Source organism: Diceros bicornis, unplaced genomic scaffold (genome assembly GCF_020826845.1).
Source record: "Diceros bicornis minor isolate mBicDic1 unplaced genomic scaffold, mDicBic1.mat.cur scaffold_61_ctg1, whole genome shotgun sequence".
Lineage (NCBI taxonomy): Eukaryota > Metazoa > Chordata > Mammalia > Perissodactyla > Rhinocerotidae > Diceros > Diceros bicornis.
In genome coordinates, this window is record NW_026691491.1 from 2394370 (window position 1) to 2421572 (window position 27203).

Consider the following 27203-nt stretch of genomic DNA (forward strand, 5'->3'; position numbering starts at 1 on the left):
TATAATATCTTACGTACATGTGTTGTCTTACTTGATTATCATGATCACCCTAGTATATTCTCTCTATTTGTCATAAAAGCACCCAGGTTTTCTATGGGGAGCTACTACTCCTCACCTACTCTCAAACTCCTACTGTTTGGGTGGAGCTAACTTTACTTTTAATTTATGGGGTAAACATATGGCCTAGATCAAGACAATCAAACTTCACATCCGCCTGACTACAAGGAGTGATTCAGAGATAAACACAACATCCAGTTCATGCTAATCAGAGTTATTGCCAATCAATGATTAGACTACTATTATAACAGTTGAGAAACAGACCTTCCAGTTCTGAAGCTAGTTGGATATAAGCTGGCATTGTTGGAGGCCATCTTGCCCCATAGGGAGAGCCTGCCTGAGAGTTGGGCCTCACAGAAGAAAGCGGAGTCAAGGTATTGAGAGTGACTATCTTGGTCCATTCGGGCCGATATAACAAGATACCATGGACTGGGTGGCTCAGAAGCAACAGAAATTTATTTCTCTCAGTTTTGCAGGCTGGGAAGTCCAAGATCAAGGCACCTGGCTGATTCAGTTTCTGGTGAGAGCCCACTTCCTGGTTCATAGATGTTATTTTCTTGCTGTGTCCTCACATGGCAGAAGGGACAAGGGTGCTCCCTGGGGCCTCTGTTATAAGGGCACTAACCCCACTCATGAGGGCTCCACCTTCATGACCTAATCACCTCCCAAAGGCCCCACCTCCAAATACCATCACATTGGGGGTTAGGTTTCAACATGTGAATTTTAGGGGATGCAAACCTTCAGTCTATAGCAGTGACTGAGTCCTAATGTTGTTTGAACCAGAATCCAGCTGCACTGATACAAGGCTGCTCCTGGAGAGTCAACGCCTTCTTTTTCTTTCCTTTTGCCATTTTGAACTGGGTATCTTTTATTTGCAACTGAAAGAGTCCTGTGCTATTTTCCCTATATTTTAGGAAAATAAACTGAGATCTAGAGAGCTTACACAACTTGCTTGCTATAGCTTGGTCCCCACTTGGTAGGACAAAACAGAATGGAAAATTGACTTAAAATTGACTCTAATTATATTTTATTTAATTAAGATTCTTTTCAAGTTTTAAAGCACTTTTTCTTTTCTATCAAGACTCAAGAAAAGTTTTGTCAGGATAGAATCATTATTGCACTGTATCTAGAAAGTTCAGCCTTTCCAATATTTATCGGCACTTGTTGTGTAGCATTTTATTGTTACAAATGTGAATGCTGAGTCATTCTCAAGAAATGAACAGTAAATTTAAGCACTTGATGAGCCATATGATGGATGTGTCTGCTTCCGTTCTGTTCTGTACTTGCAATGAAATTTTTTCTACAGTTGAGCCCCAGGTCTGATCTAAAATCAACAGAGAAGATTTGAAATACTCAAATGTGTGCCTGTCATGAAATCTAGTGGTTTTAGAAAAAAGCATGTATGTACCGTATACTTCGAAATAACTAAATAACAGTATTCTTAATGGGACAAAAATCCCATTTTTTCCTGGAACTGTGAATGGAAAACTCCGCTGCATACCATTCCAATTCAAGGATCTGTAATCTTAGACCATTGAAGAGTTCCTCTTTCCAAGGAATGTTTCTCTGTGTGGTTTCTAAACCTCCTGACTTTTTGCAAAAATTTAGCCTACCCTGGGAAGCTTAAGAGAAATAACAGTGTAGCAATATCAGAGGTCTTCTTAAGTTTGCATGTCTGACATGTAGTTCTTCCATTTTTATCTATCATATTTAGCCACACTCTTTACTTCATTTGATTTTATTTCATCTTCGGAACAAAACAGAACTATAAGATAGTGATAAGGATTTCCTCTTTTACAACAAATGTGAAGACAAAATTTGCTAGGTCTCAGCCGTAAGAACCATAAAACTCCCGTATGGACAGCCAAGTTGTTAGGAATCCCATGTTCTACTCTACTCTTTTAAAAGTCAATAGTTATGATTTTAATCAAACTCTGTGGCATTCCATATGGTGTTCACCTTAATAAGGTTATCTACTAGGTGCCTGCCTCCTCCTTATGCCCTCTGAACAACAACTCATGTGAATAAATAGCTCAAAGAGAGTCACAATCGGTGTAGAGAAGGAAGTTGTTCTCCCCTCTATGCAGTGTTCAGAATGATCCTGAAGCCTAACAGAAGGATGTGCTGAGACTGGTGCCCAGAATTTTGGCTCAGAGGTTAGCACTGTACTTGGGGTTAAGCAACCTAATCACTTAACCTCTCTGAACCTCAGTTTCTGTAGCTGCAAAATAGAAATACTAATGCTGTCGTCAGGGGATATGTGAAGATTGAAAAGTTAAATGTTCTTTTAAACTTTACTGTTTCGTCCAAAAAAGAAAAACCACTGTAAATCTCTATGTGAATATAAGATATTGAAGATCATAGAGCATCAGTTTTTTGACTCCTCCCCTGACATAAAAATTATGGCAAATATATTTAAAATCCAAGAACTAACACAACTACAGTCACACACACAAAATAACCTGTGACAAATTAAAGTCAAGTTACTAACAAGTAGCAGGAGTTGTACAATTAAATTGTATTAGCTATTATAATTATACATATGTATATAGACATAAAAAGAGTTTCTGTTTAAGTTTAGCCAAAAGGAGAAATCAGAGTTGAGAAAAATGCCTCTCCAGTAGACGAAGATGTGAGAAATGATTTCTATGGCAGTAGTCTGATGATTCATCTCTCAACTACCATGGTTTTTTAATTAATTTGAGACATTTTAATTAGATTCTTCCTCTTTTTCACTTCAGCCCAGCATCTCTGTGTGTGATCCTCCCTTCCCCTACCCTCAGCATCCCCTACCCCAGTCCTGGCAGCTGCCAGCTAAATTGCCACTGGGAAAAACATTTCACCAGCTAACCACAAGCAGAATCAAGTGGCAAGAGGACATAAATGAAATTTGTCTTGTTATCCACCATTTCACCTCAATTTCTTGGTTCTTATCCTCTTTCTCCTAACCCTCTCCTTATCCTTACCCAGACGCCCCCTCCCTGCTCCCTAGAAGTCTGGTGTCTTCAGGCTGGCAGCTCAGCTGACTGCTCCTCCTTGCCTCCTCTGAAGGCTTCCCAGTTCCAAAAGGATCACTACCTTTTTTTTTTTTTCCCCAGCTTCCTTTTCCATCAAACTCACATTCTCTCAAACCTGCTGATCTGAGAGAGGTGTCAACAGAAAAACCAACTCATCAAGCCTAAAGAGTGAGTAAGTGCTTTTTCCTGTCTGGGATTTTGCATCTTAAGCATGTTGCCCCATATTCATCTACAATTAGTGAAACCTCATGGAATTTAAAGGGGATTGAGGTTACAGGGTGGGGAGATCTGGGGGCAACAGACTTCTCCCCATTCCTTTAACTTTCAACTCATGTGTGAAGCTTCCTCCCCCTTTGGTTAGGGCCTGTCTCTAGAGACTGCATTTATTTCCTGAGAATAGTAACTACTCAGGGATTAGCAGTCCCTTCTGGCTGCCCCCTCGAGCTTGACACCAAGAATGCAGCTTTTTCGTTCATGGAGCGTGAAAGCAGCTTGCAGGGTCCTGCTGATTGGCATAAACCCATGAGGAAATAAAGTTTTTCATTCACGTGTGCGTGCGCAGGCACACACACACACACACACACACACACACACACGAAGCAGCACTTCTTCCTCATTCGTGGGCAAACACAATTTCAATTGCATCGGGCATCTCTTTCTCTTTCTGGTCTTAGAACATAGAAAAATTACAGGTGTGATTGGGGCCTGATTAAATCCTGAATTGTCAGCTGACAAGTGTAGACGCTACAAGCTTCAAGTTCCTTGGCCTTTTGATTAACTTACTCTCTGGAGGTCTCAGAGAGTTTTGGGAAAAAATGAGTACTTTATGTAAATTTTATTATTTTTGCTGAGTATATGAAATTGTGGTGATTCTTTTTAAGGCAGTGTTCACAAATTGTTGCAATGTATTATTTTTGTTAATTGCTTTGTATAAACTTACATATCATTTATTGGTAGAAATAAATTGCATCTATTGTTTATTTGACAGTTTTTTGTTTGCACCCCTTACACCCCAGAAACTAGGAAGATTGAAGTGTTCTAGGAACATAGAACCACATAGTCCCCCAATCTGAGCACAGAGCCATGAAGGGAGCAAGAAAGGAACATTGTGTTCTCAAGAGCTAAAAATAAGGAGGAAGTCACTAAACTGATTATGTGGGGAAAAAAATGATTTATCAGGCAGGTCTTGAAAGAATAGTCTCAAACTTTCTGCGACATGGATCATCCTTCTTTTGCCTCCACCATACTACTAAAACAATTTATAGACCAATTAACTTCTAATGGTCATATTTTAAGGCCTCCTTTTAGTCCTGATATTACACAGTGGACACATTGTCTTACTGACCCTTAAATGTTGGGGTTCCCAGAGTTCCATCCTGTCTTCTATTCTCACTCTTCTTCAAAGGTCTCAAAGTGGAAGCCCACAGACTGGATACAGTCTACAGAGGTCTACTATTTGGGCTCGACAGTATTTTGGGCAAATTTAAGAAACAGTATTTAAAACCCAAACTTTCAGTTATCTATTTGGATTTTTCAATTTCTTTTGAAAAATGGAAAGATCTGACAAGACTAGACCAACATTTATGCACAGCAATAATCAGTTGGAACTAAATAGAGGTTGCTCTGTAGAGATTGGATGTTTGCTCTCCTGTTGCTATAGTCCTCACCACTGCCTATTGCCTTAAATCCCTGGCCCACCTCCTTAACTCATTTACATGAGTGAGCATTTGCAGTGACTCCTCACATACTCACCCTGTGTATTCTCATCCTTACTTGTGGTTTGAACTACCTCACTCTAAAGTTCTAACCCAGAACACATTCTTAAACACTGTACAATGTCTCAGTTCCCCTTAGATGTATTGTAGGTTCCTCACTCTCAACATGTGCAAAACAAGACACATTATTTTTTCTCATTAGCTGCCAAATTTGCCTCTCTTGTAGTCCCTAGACAGTTAATAGTGTCACCATCCGTGATGGTCAATTTTATATGTCAACTTGCTTAGGCTATATTATCCAGTTATTCAAATAAACACTGATCTAGGTTTTGCTGAGAAGATACTTTGTAGATGTGGTTAACATCTACCATCAGTTGACCTTAAGTAAAGGAGATTATCTTTGATAATCTGAGTGGGCCTCATTCAATCAGTTGCAAAGCCTTCAGAGCAAAGCTGAGACTTCCCTAAAGAAGAGAATTCAGCCTCAAGATAGCAGCATCACCTTCTGCCCAGGAGTTTCTTACCTGTTAGCCTGCCCTCCACACTTCAGACTTGGTGGTACCCACAATCCTACTGGTTCGGTTTCTCTAGAGAACCCTGACTGATACCCTATTCATCTAGGCATCCATGCTAAGAATCTAAGAGACTTCCTCAACACTTTGTCCTCCTTGTGGCTTTCATCTAGTAATACCCCTTTAAAATATTCTTCAAAATAATAATCAGATCTCATCTTGTAATTCTATAATTCAGATCTGGTCCCTCTTGCTTAGAGATCAAAGTCCAAACTCCTAAGTAGGGTGCACACGGCTGTCCATTTGCTGGTCTCCGACTACTTCTCCAGACTCATTTCTTGCTGTACTACCCACTTCCCTTGTACCTACCATCTAAATGGAAACGCTTCCATAATTTTGAAGACATCCTCATATTTTATTCCTCTACACCTAAGCTGATCCTACATCCTCAAATATCCTGTCTTATAGGGCACTTGGCAAAAATCTACTCAACTTTCAAGACTTAGTTGAAACATGTGCACTTTTATGAAACTTCCCCCTCCTCTCCTTTCCCAGTAGAATTGATCAACTCTTCCTTTGTACCCCAGCCTCCTCTTGCATACTACACCCAAGTACAGCCATAATATGGTAATTTATTTCATTTGTTCATTCATATGTCTGTCTTGGTCTGTTAAACTGTGAGGCCTAACTCGTTACCTAATTTAGTAGACCCTGGTGGCAACAATTGCTAATGACTCCCTCAGTATCCATTCTCCTTTCTTCCACAATAATAGAACTTCTAGCCAGGCACATGGCACCCAGAACAAAGGCTACAGTTTCAGTCTCCCTTACAAATCGGTGTGGCCATGCGACTGAGTTCTAACCAATGGACTCTAAGCGAAAGTGTCCTGTGCCGGCATCCAAGAACCTTTCATCAGAGGCAGCTGTCACCAGCTCTTTGCCCCTCTTTCCTTCCTTCTTCCAACCTACTCCTCGGAACATGGATGTGAGGACTGAAGTTCCATCTTGGTTCTTGAGGAAAAGGTTTCTCTTGGCACTGTCAAGTGGGAAGCTGCAAGGAGCCTGGGTCCCTGAGGACTTTGTAGAGCAATTGCTATGCCAGCCCTAGATTGCTCACCTCTGCACTTTTACTCGTGAAAGAAATGAATTTTCACCATATTTAAGCTACTGTTTCAGAGAAAGCAGTTCTATTACTCACAATCAAATATAATCCTGAGTAATACATGAACAGTTACGGTAGTGTCTTCAGTTAACACTCTTAAATTTAAGCTTATAAATCAGCTATGATGCGTAAAGATTTGTTACAAGGTCCAAGTCAGAGAGGGGCTGATAATCTCGGAAGTGAGCTGGCTGTGTTTGAGTTTTAAAGCTCGGGTCCAGTGTTTGCATATGGTCTTCCTGTTGTCTGTACAGGTACCTTCTGCATTTCAACCTACGGACTTTGCCTTAGTTTCAGCTCCGGTCCCTGGGGAACCCAAACTTTGACATATTTTGCTCCATTTGGCCAGTATATGACTGCCCAGGCCCGCTCCATCTCCTACAGCCAGGAGAGAGTTAGGAAATCAGACAAGGGGGAGGAATGACTAGATTAGAGCCAAGATTGAGGTGAGCTAGGAGGCTGTGAGCTGAGCGGAGAAAGTACCAGCAGCATAGCAAAGAATTTGAGCCCATAGCTGGTGCACTGGGAAAGCGAGACCAGAAGATAAATATGCCAGACTCTTGCTAGGGTGATCTCTTACTCTTTCAAAGACCACGTTCATGCCCAAATGAATTATGACACATTATGACCCTTTTCCAACATGGGTGTAGGAAATAGACACTCTTAGATACACTTGTGGGGGTATAAATTGGAAAAAATTTTAGGAGGGCAACTTGACAAGTCCCTTAAATATTTTAAATGTGCATTCACTAAGAAGCCAAAGATTTATTAAAAGGGGAGAAGGGGCTCAAAAGAAACACTGGAAACATGTGTCTTTATTATTTAGTATTATTCAAGATGCCCCACTTATGCAATAAGACAAATAGACCCACACCCACATATCTACTCTCTTCCCAACAGTAACAAGAACTAAATTTAACAGGAAATACTTAAAACCCATGTGACAAAAACTGTACAATTTCACTGGAATTTATATGAGGGCTAAAACATTCTCTCTTTGATGGTGCTGTTATTCTCATATATAGAAAACTAAGAGAAATAACTGATAGTTTAACATTAGAGTTCAATAAGACAGCTACAAATAAGGGAAATACATAGAATTATTGTATACATCAGCAATACTAATTAGAGAATGTAATGAGGGGGAAGACAGCAATTCAAATCAGTGAATAACAAATGGATTAATCAATAAATAGTATTGGGAAAATTTGATAGCCAAAATAGGAAAAAAATATATATACTCTTTCCTCACACAATACACACATATTTAAAGACAGTTGGTTTAAATATGCAAATAAAGAATATAAAGAATAAAATATGGTAGCACTAAAACAAAATATAGGAGACTATTTCTTGGTGTAAAAAAGGCCTCTTATGACCCTCAGTAAAAAGTCCAAAAAGTAATAAGGAAAATATTGACAGTTGATTACAAAACACTAGAAACTTGAAGACCATAGGAAACTTGGCCAGCAGTGACAGCCTCCAAGAAAATACTTGTGACACATTTGAAGGGTTGAGTATCTTTGTTATTAAGAGTGCCCACACATCAATAAGAAAAAGTCAAACTCATTGGGAAATGGACTTGGGAAACGGGCAAAGAAAATGAAAAGACAATTCACAGAACAGACTTGTAAGTGAATAACAAACATGGGAAAAGTTGAGTAACATCACTAAATAAGGTACACAGAAATTAAAGCAAAATGAAATATAATCTAATACCTAGCAGGCTCACAAAGGTTAAAAAAATTTCTAATCAATATGAAAAACAATAAACATCTCAACAGAAAAATAAGCAAAGAAACAAAATTAATTTTGTATAAAATTCGTCTAACAGAGAAGAAAAAGATGAACAAACATAATGAAGCAGAATAATTACAGCAATTACTGTGTGTTTGCTCTCCCTTACCCACACGCCAGCCTTTCTGTTTTCTTATCCCATGGATTTTTCCAGATTTGGCAGGCAAGATCTGCCTGGATTTTCCCTTCATTTGTATACAAACTGAACTTAGTGATGAGATGATGCCTGGCTTCACAGAGAGGTGGGGCAAAGGTGGAGAGTCAAACAGAAACAGAGACAGACAGCAGAAGAGAGAGACAGTGTGATGTACAGAGAAGAGGGAGAAGGCTGAGGTTTGAAGGGTCGTGGAAGCAGCAGGACTTGAGCCCTCCTGAGGGCTGCACCTGAGGAGTCTGGACACCAGCTCTAGGTTCACCGCTTTTCAAAGATGGCCACGCATGACATATAAACAGCAGAATCATCAGACGTCAAGGGACCATGAGGCCTTGGAGAGGAAGCATCTCTGCGGCAGCCTTGTGGGCAGAAGGCTAGAGGGAGCTCTCTGCTGCACTGGAATAGTTTTTTTGTTTGTTTGTTTTGGTTTTATTGAGGTCATCTTGGCTTATAACCTTGTGTACATTTCAGGTGTACATTACTATATTTCGGTTTCTGTGTAGACTGCGTCATGTTCACCACTAATAGCCTAGTTTCTATCCATCGCCATACACATGTGCCCCTTTACCCCTTTCTCCCTCCCCCTAACCCCTTCCCCTCTGGTAACCACTAATCTGTTCTCCTTATCCATGTATTTGTTTATCTTCCACATATGAGTGAAATCATATGGTGTTTGTCTTTCTCTGTCTGACTTATTTTGCTTAGCATAATACCCTCAAGGTCTATCCATGTTGTAGCAAATGGCATGATATTGACTTTTTTTATGGCTGAGTAGTATTCCATTGTATGTATATACCACATCTTTATCCATTCATTTGTTGGGCACTTGGGCTGCTTCCATGTCTTGGCTATTGTGAATAATACTGCGATGAACATAGGGGTGCATAGATCTCTTTGAGCCGTTGATTTCATGTTCTTTGGACAAATACCCAGTAGTGGGATAGCTGGATCATGTGGTATTTCTATTTTTAATTTCTTGAGAAATCTCCTTACTGTTTTCCATAGGGGCTGCACCAGTTTGCATTCCCACCAGCAGTGTATGAGGGTTCCCTTTTCTCCACATGCTCTCCAACATTTGTTATTTCTTGTCTTGTTAATTATAGCCCTTCTGATGAGTGTGAGGTGTTATCTTACTGTAGTTTTGATTTCCATTTCCCTAATAATGATGTTGAACATCTTTTCATGTGCCTGTTGGCCATCTGTATATCTTCTTTGGAAAAATGTCTGTTTGTATCCTCTGCCCATTTTTTTGATCAGGTTATTCATTTTTTTGTGTGTGTGTGAGGAGATCAGCCCTGTGCTAACATCTGCCAACCCTCTTCATTTTTTGCTGAGGAAGACTGGCCCTGGGCTAACATCTGTGCCCATCTTCCTCCTCTTTATATGGGACGCCGCCACAGCATGGCTTGCCAAGCAGTGCGTCGGTGTGCGCCCGGGATCTGAACCGGGGAACCCCGGGCCGTCGCAGCGGAGGGCGCGCACTTAACCACTTGCGCCACCGGGCCAGCCTCAGGTTATTCATTTTGTTGTTGTTGAGTTGTATGTGTTCTTTACATATTTTGGAAATTAACCCCTTGTCAGATATATGATTTGCAAATACTTTCTCCTAGTTGGTGGGTTGTCTTTTCATTTTGTTAATAGTTTCCTTTGCCTTGCAGAAGATTGAAAGTAGACCATTATCTTACACCATCCACAAAAATTAGCTCAAAATAGATTAAAGACTTGAATGTAAGACCTGAAACCATAAAACTCCTAGAAGAAAATATAGGCAGTACACTCTTTGACATCAGTCTTACTGGTATCTTTTCAAATACCATGTCTACTCAGGCAAGGGAAACAAAAGAAAAAATAAACAAATGGGACTACATCAGATTAAAAAGCTTCTACTATGCACTGAAATAGTTTTAAGAACCCCCAGGGACTTTGCATGACCTCGTGGCTTGGCATGGGGTACGGGTTTTGAGGAGATCCCCAGTTAGGGCTGTAATTTAATCTCCTCTCCTACGTCAACAGAATAGGCCACTGAATCTAATTTAAGTTTATTTTAAGTAAATAAGGAAATATAACATTTCTTATACACTCGGGTTCACAGTTGCTTAGCTGCAACATTGTTAACCAGCAAGGGGAGAAAGAGGCACCACCAGAAAATAAGCATAACTACGCAGGAGGACTGTTTGGCGATATGTGTCAAAATGTAAAATGAGCATACTTTTTCACTAACAATTTTAATCCTAGGACTTGATGCTAAAGAACACTCTTTACTGAGCAAAGTAAATAGATCCACTGCAAAATTGCTTATAATGGCAAGAAGATCGTGGAAAATTCTGCATGTGGATCAGTAGATTCCTGTTTAAATAAACTATGAAATAAATCATGATACGTACATACAATGGAACATTCTGAAGCATTAAAAGTGATTACATGCTCAAAATTATTCATCATTAAGGAAATGCAAATCAAAACCCCAATGAGATGCCACTTCACGCACACTAGGCTGACTATAATAATTAAAAAAAAATAAAAAGTGTTAGTGAGGATGTGGAGAAATTGGAATCCTCATACATTGCTAGTGGGAAGGTAAAATGGTGCAGCCACTGTGGAAACAGTTTGGCAGTTCCTCAAAAACTCAAACACAGAATGACCATATGAGCCAGCAGTTTCACTTTTAGTTATATATCCAAACGAATTGAAAACACGTTTATACAAAAACTTGTACATGTATGTTTACAGCAACATTATTCATAATAACCAAAAAGTGGAAACAGTATGAATATCCACCTATTGATGAATGGATAAAACGAATGTGGTGTATACGTACAATGGACAATTAGCCACAAAAAAGAACAAAGTCCTTTGATGGTTAAATTTTATGTGTCAACTTGACTGGGCTAAGGGATGCCCAGATAGCTGGTAAAACATTATTTCTGGATGTCTGTGGCAGTGTTTCTGGAAAAGGTTAGCATTTGAATCAGTAGACTGAGTATAGATCCACCTCGCCACTGTGGATGGGCATCATCCAGTCGAATCCAATCCAACGCGTTGAGGGCTGAAGTAGAACAAAAAGGCAGAGGAAGGGTTAATTTGTTCCCTCTCTTCTCAAGCTGGGACATCCATCTCTCCTGCCCTCCAATATCAGAGCTCTTGGTTCTCAGGCCTCCTCACTCCAGGATTTACACCAACAGACCTAAGTTCTCAGGCTTTTGGTCTCGGACTGGGAGTTTCACCATCGGCAATTCTGGTTCTCAAGCCTGCACGCTCAGATTGAATTATACCACCATCTTTCCTGGTTCTCCACCTTGCGGATCACAGACTGTGGGACTTCTTGGCCTCCATAATTGCATGAGCCAATTCTAATAAATCTCCTCTTATCTATATCTATATATAGCCTATTGGTTCTGTTTCCCTGGAGATCCCTGACAGTACGAGTACTGATACTGATACCTTTCTTCAAATAAGCCACATTGACAGGTTCCCAGTGGACATATCTTTTGTAGATGCCCCAATCAACACACTACAGATATGCAGAGAAAATATTTCAATGGAAATCTTGAAGGCTGTGATTTCAAGAGATTAATAGTACTTTTTCATATACTTAACTGTGTTTTTAAAATAATGAGCACGCATTATTTTTCCAAAACTAATAGAAGAAAAAAAAAAAGAATTGTTAACTAGAGTTTGCTGGGGTGTAGAGAATTGAGATTTTCAAGTACTGTTGGTATAATTGTATATTGATAGAGCCTTTTAGAGGGCAATTTGACAATAACAATTCCAGAAATTTATTCTGCAGAAGCACTTGTACCTTCACACAAAGATATATGCTCAGTCATGCCCACAGTAGGATTGTTTGTGATGGCAGAAATGTAAAAAAAAAAAAAAATTACTTTTTGTGATCTGTTTTCCCTAGGTGAAGTTTCCTTATGGACCTTGTGCAGGAGTAGGCAAGCAATTCTATATTACGCAACCATTGAAAATAAGGGCAAGGGATAATTTTTTGTATATGGACAAAGAGAGAAAGTCACAATATATTGTTAAATAAAAATAGTAAGTTAAAAACAATATGTAGAGTGTGATCTCATTTAAAATTGCTATTTTTATATGCTCAGGAGAAAAATTCCAAAGGATGTAAACGAATTGGTTAGCAACAAGGGATTACAGAATTTTCACTTCTCGTTTTATAGATCTCTACATTGTAGGAATGTTTTATTAAGGGATTACAGAATTTTCACTTCTCGTTTTATAGATCTCTACATTGTAGGAATGTTTTATTAATGAGCATCTATTATTTCTATTACAAAGGGGAAGACAATGATTTTTTTTTTTTAAGAAAAATCCCACAGAGAGAGGCATTGTTCCAGGGCTGGGTCTTGGGCCACGATTTAGACTCTGCCGCACAGCAGTGGGCAGGACCTCACTGAGCTGGAGCTTCTGAGTGGTTTGATTGACATTACTTGCCTGGCCTGGGCTTTCATGCATCTGGTATGGCTCAGCTGGGAACCCCCTTGAAATGTCCATGAAGGGGTCTCTCCTGCTGTGTGTGTGATATTGACCATTTCTTAGTTTTCTGTACAGCCAAAGATCCAAGAATGCTACTAGCTGCTGATTCAAGCTCTACTCAGCTCATTACTTCCTAGTTGTGTGAACTTGCATAAGTTACTTAACCTCTCTAGGCTGCCTACCTCAATGGTCGATTTTAAAGACGAAGTTAAAAAACATGTAAAATTCCTTCACAAACATTGCAACATAGTAGGGATGTAATAAATGTCAATTCACACCCCTCCCATTTCTGCCACGTCTTCTTTTTCTCTGTCCACATTCCCTGGCAGGTGGGTAATGCAGAGCAGTGGATCTCAATGGGCGCTCTACTATCCTCTTGGTAGCATTTTATAAATGGGGGGAGGAACAATTTTTGGTTGTCACCGTGATGAAGAAGCTACTGGCTTTGACTAGATCTGTAGGTAGGGTTCAGGAATGCCGGCTGTCCTGCAATACATGAGACAGTCCAGACAATAAAAAATTATCTTGCATCCCACATAGCATGTCAATGTCCCACAAGCTATTCCTGTAAGTTAAAAACCTGTTTATATTATCTGAGTCTAGAAGCTAATTCCATTTTATATAGCAACACTACACTTCCCAGGAGGAAGATCATATTTTATTTTGTTTGGACGTTACCACTGTTGTTGAAAATCACATTCTGACAGTAGCACCGCTTTGCATGCTATTTGAATCTCCAAAGTAGACACACCTCTAACCATCCGTCTTTGTAGTTGTCACAACTTGCTTTGGTGCACAGGTACAACCATCTGACTACACTATTATGTCTTCTAGAATGCTCATTCCTAAGCATTTACATAATGAAATCCATCTAATCTATTATAAATTATTTTCTTCTTACTTCTCTTTTATATTAGTTTGTACCTTATATTGATTTTTGAAACTATGTGTAGGTAGATTATATTATTCATGACTTTTATTTTCGAAACATAAAGGTAGCTTTACAAAATAGTTATTACAAAAAGAGGACATGCCAGAGTCTAAAAGATCATAAAGTTTTTCAATTGCAGCAAGAACCCTAGAGGAGAACATCTGTCCTGTGAGGCAGGGTGGGTTCAGCAATTGCATGCTTTCCATTGTAGAATAGTGACATTGACAGAAATCCAAGTAGCTTACTGTTCCCATTTCCACAGGGATTATAAGCATTCAAGATAACAGCCATCATTGGTCCCTCTGGAGCCAGAACCAGGGAGGCAACAGAGCCTAGAATAACTCTTATGAGGAAGGGTCCTGTCCAGTAAGAGAAAGTGAATAATCTTGCTGTCCTTTCTAGTTTGTCAAACCGGAAGGCAAGAGATATCTTATGAGGGTGTAGATGAAGTGAACGGCAAGAAGCCAGAGAGGCAAGCACACTGAGGGGCTTGGTTGGGGATAGTTGGTAGGTGGTGGACGAAGTAATAATGTGGACAGGGAGTAGGATGAAGAATGTGGAACTCTGTTTTGGCCACAGCGTCTCTTTAATATGTGGGCTGGGCCCCTGGATTTGCATGATCCTACTTAACATTGAATACATGTTGCATGGTTTCTTCCTTCCTTCACAGACTCACTGAGAACATCAGCGTAGGATGAGCCATAGTAACCATGGTTTTGTTTCCACACTTTTCCTAATTATGAGGAAGTAAATGATGTCCTAGACCTCCTAATGAGCTTCAGGCTACGAGAGTTTGCAGAAGTAAAATAATAATAACAACAAGGAGAAAAGGCAGAGTGAATAATGTAAAAACATTAATTCCATAGTCTAGTTTACTTTAAATCATAAACCAAATTTGAAGGCAAGATTTGCTTAGGATGATGTGCAAAATGGGTGCCCTGTGCCCAAAGAATAATGCACTGATTCTGTCAAAAAGTGAGGAACTATATCTGGAGGAGAGAAGGATTAAAAATAATTCTGAAGGAAGAAGTCAGAAAGGAGTCAGGAAGACATTTTATGCAGATGAGAAGCGAAGGTTTATCAAGGATAGAAGTCATAAGACAGGATATAAGTTAGGTGACCTTCTGAAGTATTTAGTCTGTGACACATTTTGAGGTTGAAGATCAGGAGCATCCAACCTGTCACTCGTCAGACCTGTCATCTTATGATATATAGATATAGATATATAGACAGATATAGATACAAATCTATAGATAGATAGAGTATAATATATTATTATAATATATTATACTACATTATAATATAATAATATACCTCTATTATTCTATATTATATCTATAATATAGATATTATACAGAGAGATATTATACATGTTCACACACATGCTCATATATGATAAATATCGATAGAAAAATGTATATATCAATTCATTTGTGTAAAATTAAATCTTGCTGACCTAAGATATGCTGGGATACAACTGGTATACAAGCCGGGCACAGCCCTGCACTCTCAGAGTTAATCTGGTGAGGCACTTCTGCTGATAAATGAGCAATAACCACAGAGGCCCATGATGGGGAAGCACGGTAGCTATACGAGAATCTTGGGAGGGCGCCTATCCTAGTCCTGGGCAGTCAGAAGAAATTATGTCTAAGCTGAGATCCAAAGAATGAGTTGGGATTTGCTGGAGAATGAGAGTGACAGAAGGACAAGAAGATTATGTCCTACAGAGGCAACAGCATGTAGAAAGACCCAGAGAGAGTAAAGATTCTCCAGAGAGGTAACAAGTTCGATGTGTAGAGACAAGTGCAGTGGAGTGAGGAAAAGGCAGGCCACAAAGGTGAACTGCAACCAGATCATCACAAGAACTTTTAAGCGTTTATACGTCCTAAGAGCAATGGCAAGACTTTAAAGGCTTATGTAGCAGAGCAACGGCAGCAGATGAACTAGCACAGCGGCTGCAGTGTGGAGAATGGATTAAAAGGAAATGAAACAGAAATGTATTATTTTAATATATTTCTTCAGTTAGCATATGTTGCTCACCTACCATCATTCTCTTCTTTCTGACTCCCAGCTCTTAACTGGCCAACGTGAACCCAACACACCTCTCTACTTGAAGCATTTTTTTCCAATGGATGTGCCAATATGTCTTGATTAACATATTAGGAAAGAATGAAACAAGAGCTGTAAATAATAAAATGAGAAGGGTATAATTGATGGAGTCACTTGAAGCAATCAGAAAATAATTTTAAGTGCAAGAGAAAGTGTTAGCTTCCCTGGTAGATCCAGGACCTTAAAGAACCTTGTATTTGTAACACAGGTAACAAATAATTATAACTCAAAGCAATAAGAAACCACTTTTAAAGGAATTCTAGGAAGGCTTCATGGAGGAGATGGAATTGTGTCTGAATTTTTTTTTTTTTAAGGATAGATAGAGTTTCAATAAACTGAGATTGGGAAGCAGGGTAAGAGGAAAGCAGCAGAGTATTTCAAGGGGAAGGATCCTCCTGAAAAAGGAGAGGAGAAAGACACAATAAGGGTAAAGTATAACTTTTGTTTGGAACTGTGGGCATAATGGTGGACAAGTGCGGGACCCTGACTGTACCCACTCGTGGCATCCTGAATGGAAGGGCGTTAAAGTCTTGGAGCATTAGGTGGAAGGACTCTAAGCTCTGCTGTAGGAAATCTCACCTTGCTGTGACAAGTGAGATAGACTAAAGTCATGCAGGACTAGCAGCAAGGAGACCAACCTGGTTTCCATAGTCCAAATACACATGAAAAAGGCATCAATTTGGTGACTCTGTGAATATTGAAAAGAAAGGGTATCAGAGAGACTATGAAGTGAGGGAATCTATAAGGAAAGTGAGAGAGAAGAATCTCTCAGTCCTTGGGCATGATCGTTGAAAATGGGCCAATGATCCTCACCCTACTGCGGAAACTGTGGGAATCATGCCAAACCAACTGAAATGTCAGCATAAGTATTAGCATCTACTAGGAATGTGAGTACTAAGTCATACCACCCTTATATTCAACACAACACAGAGCATGGAGGCCATTAGGTGGTGCTTGTGAAAGAGGTTGGTGAGAAATGTTTTCTTTGACTACTTGGCTTTGGTGCTGTTAAAAAGCAGAGCTGGAAAGCTATTATTAGTTGTCCAGGGACTTATTTATCTTGCTTATATGAAGTAATAGCTAACCACCTTAATGGGTTTGAATAAGCCCCAAACAGTTCTCTGATTCTGAAAAAAGCTAGTGAGCTCGTATGTAGGTAGGTACATTGGGTGTCTTGATATAAATTAGCACATAGAGCCACAAACAAATCATTTATTTTCTCCATGATAGTTTTTAGTAACTCTGCACATGTTCCTCTGCCTTTTATCACTGGCTAAACCTTGGCCAAGGAGAATCCAAAGTAATATATCCAATATAGGATTCCTTTTGATATACCTAAAGCCTGTGTGGAAAACTTGCAGAGAAATACTTACAGAGAAAAATAAAGAATAAGCAGATTTCAGGGCTCTACTGAGTAGGAAGCTTTAAAACTTGATTTCAGTATAATTCCTATAATAAATATCCTCTTCCTATAATAAAATTATTATATAATTCCTATAATTTGAGGAATTATATAATTCCTCTTTCATATAATTCAAGCAATTTCTTCAATTCCTATATTAAAAATCTGATAGATAGACAGACAGACAGACAGATAGATGATAGATAGATATCCTATTGGTTCTGTTTCTCTGGAGAGCCCTGACTAATAAACATCATAGCAAATAAAATGGAAAATGGGTGGAGTTTTGGCTTTTTTTAATGCCTGGAAAATGGGAAAAGAATAAGTGGTTACAAAAGATATTTTAGATAAAGCGGCACCATAATTTGAAGCCATGCCGCATATGAGAATGAGGAGCTGGGTGAGAAATGTGAGGAAATCAATGCTACCACAGAACAGATGAAACATTTAGGCCAGTAATGAGTGTTAAGGCCAGTACGGGGTAGCTAAATTTAGAGATGTGAGGCCACAGGATTTAACTAAAAGAAATTACTGTTAATCCCAAATGGATACCCAACTAGAGGGTAGTCAAATGGAGGAAAAAAATGTTAATGGAAGGCAAAGGAATAATGAAATTGCAAAGAGAGATATGGGGGTGGGGGTATGAAAGAGGAAAGAAATAAAATACGGCTGGACCTCAGAAGATACTCAGAAGTATGTAGATGAAAGATAAATTAAATTTGAAAAGCATGAGTAAAGGCCAGAATTGCTCTGGTATTTTTAGAACTCTTGCTACTTTTTCTTGCTCTGTGAAGTATGAATTGTGGACCCTTAAGATTGTTTTGAACATAGCATAATAAATAGGGGGAGTCCAGGCTTCAGCACACAGCACCTCTGTCTTGTCATCCATTCATGAGAAGGACAAAGGTGGTGCCCTGAATGCAGGGGAGGAGAAACTGATGGATAAAAGACATCACAGGAAAGACGGAGACAGTAATGGGAATAATGATTAAAGAAACAGAGGAAATAAGTGTGGGGAGGGAATAAACATTTATTTCCTAATATGAACCAGATGCTCTAACTACATTATCACATCAACCTTCACCAGAGCCCTGAGGAGCATGCATCACCATTGCCCTTTTATGACTGAAGAAACAGGAGGTTAAGTAACTTGTCCAAAAACGTATACCTACATTGAAGCTGAGACTATAGTCAGAACCTAATATTATAACACTTGTCTCCTTGATATGAAAAAATTGGCATTTGTAGGATAGATGAAACAAAAGGAGAAAAACTAAAGTGAAAATTATTAAATAGAGGAAATCCTAGAAATGTGATGTTAAGAACATTATAACAAGCCACCAATGGCCAAAGTCAAGAGTGTCATTGGACTTTTATGAGAAATGCCCCTAAACTACTCAGGAAATGATAACGATCTAAGAAAATTTAATTTTCACATATAGAATGGCGGGAAGAGACGTGTAGTATCAACTGAGACATAGTATGAAAATTGTAAATAATGAGGAGAATGTTGTGTTTCCACTGGCAAAAAAATATGGCCAGATTGTGGCAACAGTTCAAGTGTTTTAGGAAGGAGAGCCCCCTGGAGAAGACCCGTCTTTCCTCTCCCTTCCCCCAGTTCCTTCTATCAGCCAGACCTTTCTCAGCGACTCAGATTTGGGGAAATAAAAATGGCAGGAAATTCATCGTTTGCTCTTGGCAGCACTTCCTTTCTTTTCAGGCCACCCCCCACACACATTTTCCATGTGATCTATCTATTAGAATATGTATCCACATCTCACATCCTCAATAAATACTTTCAAATAAAAGAACTACTAACTATTCGTATGAAAGTATCTCCTTCTCAAGAGATTGTCTCAAACACCATTACTTGAAGTCCACGTCAAATGAATAAATCAATAAAATGTAAAATGTCTCTTCTTTGGACAAAACACTTCTGAAAATTGTTTATTTCATGAGAAATGCCTGACAGATGGTATGAGTAGTGGTGAGGCATTCAAAACAGTACAAAGTTTCCTGCTGTTCTGTCAGATGTTTCCACTCTCTGTTCCATCCATTAAATGCTGACTTATTTTTCCTCCACAAACTTCAGTTTGGCTTTTTAAAAATAAATAATGCTTTGGCTATTCATTTAAGAGTTGCTTATACTATTACTGGGACTTTCACATGACATAGAATAAGTGGTTGGAAGCACCTCCTATCACGTAAATATCACAACACATAGGCTATGAGGCTCATCACTCAAGGAGCATTGATTAAATTACCTATGATCATTGAAATTGTTAAATTCAATGTGTAGATTGGTACATAAGTAATACTTAAATATGTTTAGTTGAAGAAGATTACTGTTAAGTTCTAAACATCCAATCAGTCAATAGCAGATTTGTTAAAACAATACCCATAGAAAATTATATTACCTTAAGGATAATTCTGTTAGGCTATCTTTGGGTAAACAATGAATAGTGTTCTTATTGAGGCCCACTCCACTTCATGACTGTGAATTGATAAACGCATGAAATTGAAGTATTTGCATGTTCATCGCACATGTGTGCACACACACACAACTTTCAACAAGATATTGTGTAAGATGGTCCTACATGACCCAGATGTTCCAAGCCCTACTACATACTTCTCTCTCATGCAGTTTTGTTCACTTCCTCCTTTTGAATCTTTTGAAGAGCAATTTTGGATTGAAAGGAACAATGAGCTTCTAGAAGAAGACCTGTAGAGATGTGGACGGTAATGTTTAAATGGGCATTCCAGATGACAAGTGTGTCATGTTTTTATTCTTCTTGTTGAGTCAGATCCTTTATAGAATTGAGTGACTTGGCATGTGCTGATCTATAGTAGAAACTGAGATTTATATCACTCTATCAGAAAGACTATAATCTCTAAAAAGAAACAAGAAATAGGAAAGATATTTAAGTGAAAGACCCCAATTAAAGGCCAAAAACATATCTGCTGAAAATCAGAAGAACGTTTTCAAGGTTGTTCTGGAAATAAATTGGCTCTATTTGGCAATCTCACAAAATGGAAAGTACTGCAGTATCTCCTGCCAGTTTTCTTGTGTGCAACTGACCAATACTAAATAAGAAACAAACCCCAAACTCCTTTGCTTTGATTTTTTGTCTGACCAGGAAACCAACTTAACGAATTATTTTATTTTTATAGAAGAGATTTGCAAAATAGATTGCCATCTGTAATTGTTTTTTTTTTTTTAAACACAGCCCTTAGTAGCATAATTGGCTAAAATTTTGTGGTTGATAGAATACTAATAGTAATTACCAACTGAAGAGAAAACTGGGATATTGAAATTTGAGTGATTTGAAGCAGCATTTTTAAAGCGGCAGCAAAACAATTCTGCTTCTCAGACTTACCTTCCAGGTTTCTTTCCCCCAGAATTCAAATTTGTGACAAGCACGGGAGTTTTCAGCTTTGTAGAGTTAGCTTTCATTAGGGGATTAATGGGGAGGGAGACTGGAGGAGGAGGCAGAGAGAGAGAGAGACAGAGAGAGAGAGAGAGAGAGAGGGAGGAGCAATTTAAGCATGCTGCCATGTTCAGAGTGGACATAGTGGTTCAAAATAGACTTCTACGTCACATTGTCCTGACTTCCATGGAATGTTCTAACAGTCTTAGTAGAAGAAAGAAAGTGTGATTCCTTCTTCTTCTGAGGCTAGCTAACTACTTTCCCACATCCATTTAAGAAGTATGTATTGAGTATTTAGTCGCCAATAATTACACAGTTAATATTAGCCTGAAAGAGCAATTTCATTACCGATGGTGAATACCATCACTAAAGAATGGCGTTCTTAGGTTCTGGTCCTTTGTTCTGCTACAAGAGTTAAAATACAATTCTGGTGAGACTAAATGCTCTCTTGGAGCAGGGAAGAGAGGACTATCAATTATCTTTTATGACTTATTTTGGTCAGATATGCTAGTTAGCTGTAAGATTTAGCTCAATCGCTCTATTCCCTACTGCACCCGATGTTCAGCAAAAGTTGCAAATGTCACTAAACTAAGATACAATCCTTACATATTTTCCATTAGATCATGGTTCCCGTTGCCCCTAGAATAAGTCACAAATGCCCTTCCAAGCCATACGAAGCCTTCTACAACCTGGCCCTCCTATCTCCCTGATTTCATCTCATACCCTGCTCCTCTGCTCTTCTCTAGCCATGCTGGTCTTATTTGTTTTCCTATAACACTCTAAGTCATTTTATGCTGTTATTTTATTTTATTTTTGCACTTGCTTTCCCTCTATCTGAAACGCTCTCACTTCAATCTTCATGGCTCAGCTCAAATGTTTCTTCACAGTGACCTTCCCTGACCTTCTTAATACTATTACCTCACCTTGCTTTATTTTCTTCATAGCACTTTTCTTTATTTATTGACTTGCTTATTATCTATCTTCTGTTGCTAAAATGTAAAAAACACAAAAGCCCGACCTCATTTCTCTTTTCCATTGCTATGTTTCCTGTGCCTATGACAGTGTCTGGCAGCTAGTTGTTGAATAAATGATTGAATAAGAGACTGTGGAGAAAAGATCCTTGATTGAGATCTCTGTTCATGAGGCCTCTGGTTATTGGAGACTTGTATCTAGTCTCCGTTTTTTATGACCTGCCAGTTAAGTCACTCAGATCTTAGATATTTCCCCAGATTTGGGGCTTCCATCTTGCTCCACTTTCTGGTCTTTATATCCTCCTAGCTTTGTTCATCTAGCTGGACCCAGGTAGGCCAACTTAATTTCTTGCTGTGGTCTCTAATGCCCAAGGCAGCTATGGGATAATGGGAAAATATCTTGGATTTGAATCTGACTCTCCCACCACTTTGTGACCTTTGGGCACATCATTCAAAAAATTAAACCTTTCTGAACCAGTGTTTTCTGAGAGGCTTGATGTGGGTGTAAGAGAAAGGGAGAAGGAGCCTCCCAAGTGTTTGACTTGAGTAAACAGAGCTGTATTGACTGAGGTGGAGATAAATGCCGGAGCAGCAGGCTTGAGGCAGGGGAGATTAGCAGCTGCATTTTTGATGTGTTAATTTCCAGACAACAATTAGACATATAAATTTAGAGGTCATGAAGGGAGCTGCCATGTAAATCTAGACATTTGGAGAGAGATATGGGCTAGAGGTACAATTTTAGAATAACTTTAAAATATCTGGGAAATATTTAATGCCTCAAGACTGGATAAGATCACTTACCTGTCACCTACAGCACAGAAAGAAAAGAGAAGTGGCCCAGAGCCTGAGGCCTGGGTGTACAACATTTAGAAGCTGGTGAGTTGAGGAGCAGCTAGCAAATGAAGGGCCAATGAGGGTGAAGAAAATCCAAGAGAATGTGAAGATATGATGTTTCCTCAGTAATTTATTTTATATATATTAACTTAATAAATATTTACTAAGCATATAATCAGTGCAAGTCACTTCAGGGTAACAAAATGAATGAGACTTGTCGTGAACACTGCCTTCAAGGTGATTCCAGCCTAGGAGATGGATAAATGTCTACACATTGTTCAAATGCAAGGTAAAGCGTGATAAATAAGTCACAAATAATAATATAAGATTTCAAAAGTGTGGTTACTAAATACAACGTGGTATCCTGGATTGGATCCTGGAACAGAAAAGGACATTAGTGGAAAAACCGATGAAATCCATATTAAGTCTATAATTTAGTTAATAGTGTTGTACCTTTGTAAATTTCTTAGTTGGGACAAAAATGCCATTGTTATTGAAGAGTTAATCTCCAGGGAAGCTGAGTGAGGGGTATACAAGAATTCTCTGTAATGTTTTCGCAACTTTTCTGAAAACATAACATCATTTTTTAAAAAAATGTAGAGTATGGAAATTTAGATGAGAAAGACCTCGACAGAGGAGGGCTACATGGGGAAAAACCTCATGGAGTAAGCATGGTTTGTCTTGGGTGGGTGGGATTAATACAGGAAACTAAAGAGGAGAGGCGTTCTAAGCAGAGGCAAAAACATTTACAAAGGCAAAGAGGTACCGTCTTAACTATCCAGAAGACGTCAAGGAGCAGGAGCTCCTCCAACAAGTGGTTCTAAGTGTGGTTTAGAACGATTTGCCTGCCGGACTCAGACCTGGAGGGCCAATCACTACATCTAGGATTTTGCATCATGTCCCCAAACTTCCTGTCATTAGACACTGAACCCAGTTCCCCCAGAGATGATCTGTCCCCATCTAGTGGATCTCATTTTCTTCCTTGACCCATGATGGCAGACACATGACATATTATGACAGCCATTTTGACCGAGCTGTTTTGACATGGGATTACTTTGACATCGCCTTACTTATAGTTATTACAATTTCAATCCAAATGCCACTTAAAAAATAAAGAAATCTCCCTTTGTTTCTCGAGGACTCTTGAGCATTTTACTGGAGGAGCCACTCAGTACTTACCACTTTCTGCCTTAAAGTAAACCAGTGCCTGAAAAAAGACACAGAGCTGCAATGGGGAAGCACTCAGGGTCTCTAGTTGCTGGTCTATTACCTAGTGGTTGCATAAGGTATGACCATAGCCATCTTCGCTGACTTTTCTGAATTGATTCCTCAGCATTGTGATGCTAGTAACTTAAGCATTGGGTTGTAAGCATGTAATGAAGAGAAACATAGTCCAGTGCCTGGAATAAAAGAAGTTTTTAATAGATGTTTGACATTATTCTCAAGAAGAAGTTTCTTCCTAGGAGGAGAGACTGAGAGACCGTGCGTATTCATCGTGGAATCCCCCATAACACAGCACCTTACGCCTATCAAGTTGAATTGTCTTACGAAAAGAGATGGCCTCTCAAGATATCTTTCAGTCTCTCTTGAGAATTGTATTGTATTGCTAGTCTTTCGTGTATAGAAATTGTAGTGTTTTGTACTGTAGATATCTTAGCATGAAAGGGCTCTCATTGTACAAATTTTACATAAGAAATTAAAGATCAAAGGGTTAAGAGATTTGCTCAAGAGTATACAAGCTGGCTGGTGGCCATGCCACTCCTGTGAGATATTTCCTATTTCACAAAAGGTAAGCCAATGTATATTAAGCATCTAGTCTGTATCAATCACTGTCACGGGTACTTTCAAATAAAAATTTTAAATCAGCACAAAGAGAGAATTCTTAAATATGATCTTAGTATTTGGATGTTACTTTCTGCATTTCACCAGTTTCAGCCCTGACTACTGAATTGTGTTTTCATCGTGAGCAGTTATAGTTGGATGCCCTGACCTACAAGTGGATTGGCCCCTTTTAGTTTGCTATCTAATTTGATTAAGTTCCTGAGGTCACTTGACAAGTTCCAGATTGCAAACAGAGCCTCCTTTACTCACCATACCTCTTTCCTTAATCATACCTGCTTTCGCTGCTAGCCAATGACCGACAAACTCACCATAAGATAACTCCCGTCACATTTGATGAATGATATTGTTCAGGGTAAAAATATCTGCTTCTTCATGGCTGTGAAAATCGTACCTAATTCAGATAAGATATAATGTCACAATACACGATAAACGTGACAATATATGGTAAAGGAACGGCAAATTTCCCTAGTGCTTTTAATGCAATGTTGTGTGATGGTGTGCTTCATTTCTATAATTAGAGGTGGACATTTGTCATACAATAATACGTATAAGCTTACCATATCGTATGTATATAAGCTTGTCATATATATGATATATATATAAGATTACCATAACTGAGTTTTTTCTTATTTGAACTCACTAAAAAATTTAAACAAAACTTGAGGGGTCGGCCCGGTGGTGTAGTGGTTAAGTGCGCCTGCTCTGCTTTGGGTGGCCTGGGGGTTCGAAGGTTTGGATCCCGGGCACGGACCTATGCACCGCTTATCAAGCCATGCTGTGGCAGGTGTCCCACATATAAAGTAGAGGAAGACAGGCAAGGATGTTAGCCCAGGAACAATCTTCCTCAGCAAAAAAGAGGAGGATTGGCAACAGATGTTAGCTCAGGGCTAATCTTCCTTACACACATTCACACACACAGAAATATATAAACAAAACTTGACGTGTTAGCCACAATACTGAATCATTGGAATGAGTGTCTTTATTTTTTTCTATCATATTTGTAAATTAACAATATTTTATAGAAACCTACATTTCTATTTAGACTTAATATGAAACCGCACTTGGAGTTGAGACAGTAAAAATCTGAATATGGTGGAAAACTATATTAAAATATTTTTAAAAATTGTTTCTGATAAACTTTTATGGAATTTAGGGCTTGTGATATGTAATTAACTATTTATACGTAGTAATTTAATAATTATAGACTTTCCTTTTATATTTTAAGAGCTATATGAATGGTTTAGTGTACGAGATGAGGAACACGGATCTCTTTTTTCTATTTAAGCTGAGCGCTATTACATGCTAAGTTCTTCCATTTGATGGAGGTAAAACCTGTTTGCTCAGTACTTCCTCTTTCCTTCTAAAGAATTACGTATTTTTCAATGAATTTATTACAAATATTTATTTTATGCTTGTTAATTTTCTATTCGTCTCATACTGTGCTATGTTTGGGCCACTGGGTCCTCATATGGATGTTGGGGTAAATGGGTAGATGGAGATTTTTATTGAATTCTGAGCCTTTCTAAGTTTCATGAGAATTCCCTTTATTACTCTTCTGCATGACAATTTTATCCTTTGCGATATGGGCTGCTCGCAGAAGAAATAACTAGGGATATGAACAGAGTAAGAAAAGATTGTTTTTTAAAACAAGTATTTTTAAATGTATGAATGTCTTCTATCAAATAATGCCATGTAATTGGTGTCTCAAAATATTATAATTTCAAAAGAATTGCTCTACTGTAATTTCTTTCATAATTTGCCTACATACAATTGTCTGCCTAATCTTTTGCTCCTGTAATGATAAAGGAGAGGTCCCTTAAATTCCATATTTTCCTCAAAGATTCCGTTGACAAAATTGACTCTTGAAAAGAAGATATCTTCAATAAGGCAACCAATTAAATTCCACATGAGGTCAAGACACAAGGATGTGCTCCCTACCCTGGCTCACTCCTACCTTTCCTTTCTTTACACATTTTGTGTTTTTGTTGTTGTTCTACAAACTTCTTCCCAAAACTATGCAGGTTTGCCAGGAGAAGATCTGATTCTGTTCTGTCTAGCAAGAATTTATAATTAGCAAATTCCTCCTAGTTTTATTCCAAGGATGAAATTGCATGTCTCTTCATTAAGTTTTTTTATATTAATCACCTCACTCATTGATTCATTTATTTTCCCAGCAAATTTTTTACTATCTGACTAAAATGTGTCAACTACAATATTATAATCTACAGATGAAAATAAGACTAGGATAAATTTCCAGCTCTCATAGACTAATGGTGATGTTGGTTTAAAAATAATCAAAATACAGTATGATAGATAAAAGTGCTAACTGCTATGGAGGCACAGGGGAGGAAGTAAGAAACTATATTTGAATGAACCAGGAAGAGCTTCCCAGAAGAGCTGGGTCATAAACATTGTGTAGGTGCTCACCAGGTGCAGAGGAAGAAAATGGGCTTCTAGGGGGCAGGAGAGAAATGACAGAGCAGGCAAGTCAGAAGAATCTAGGCATTTTTTCAAAGAAGACACACGAATGGCCAATAGGTACATGAAGAGATGCTCAATATCACTAATCACTAATCAAAACTACAATGAGATATCATCTCACACCTGTTAGAATGGCTATTATCAAAAAGATAAGAAATAACAAGTGTTGGTGAGGATGTGGAGAAAGGGGAACTCTTGTACACTGTTGGGGGGAATATAAATTAGTACAGCCACTATGGAAAACAGAATGGAGTTTCTTCAAAAAATTGAAAATAGAAATATCATATGATCCAGCAATCC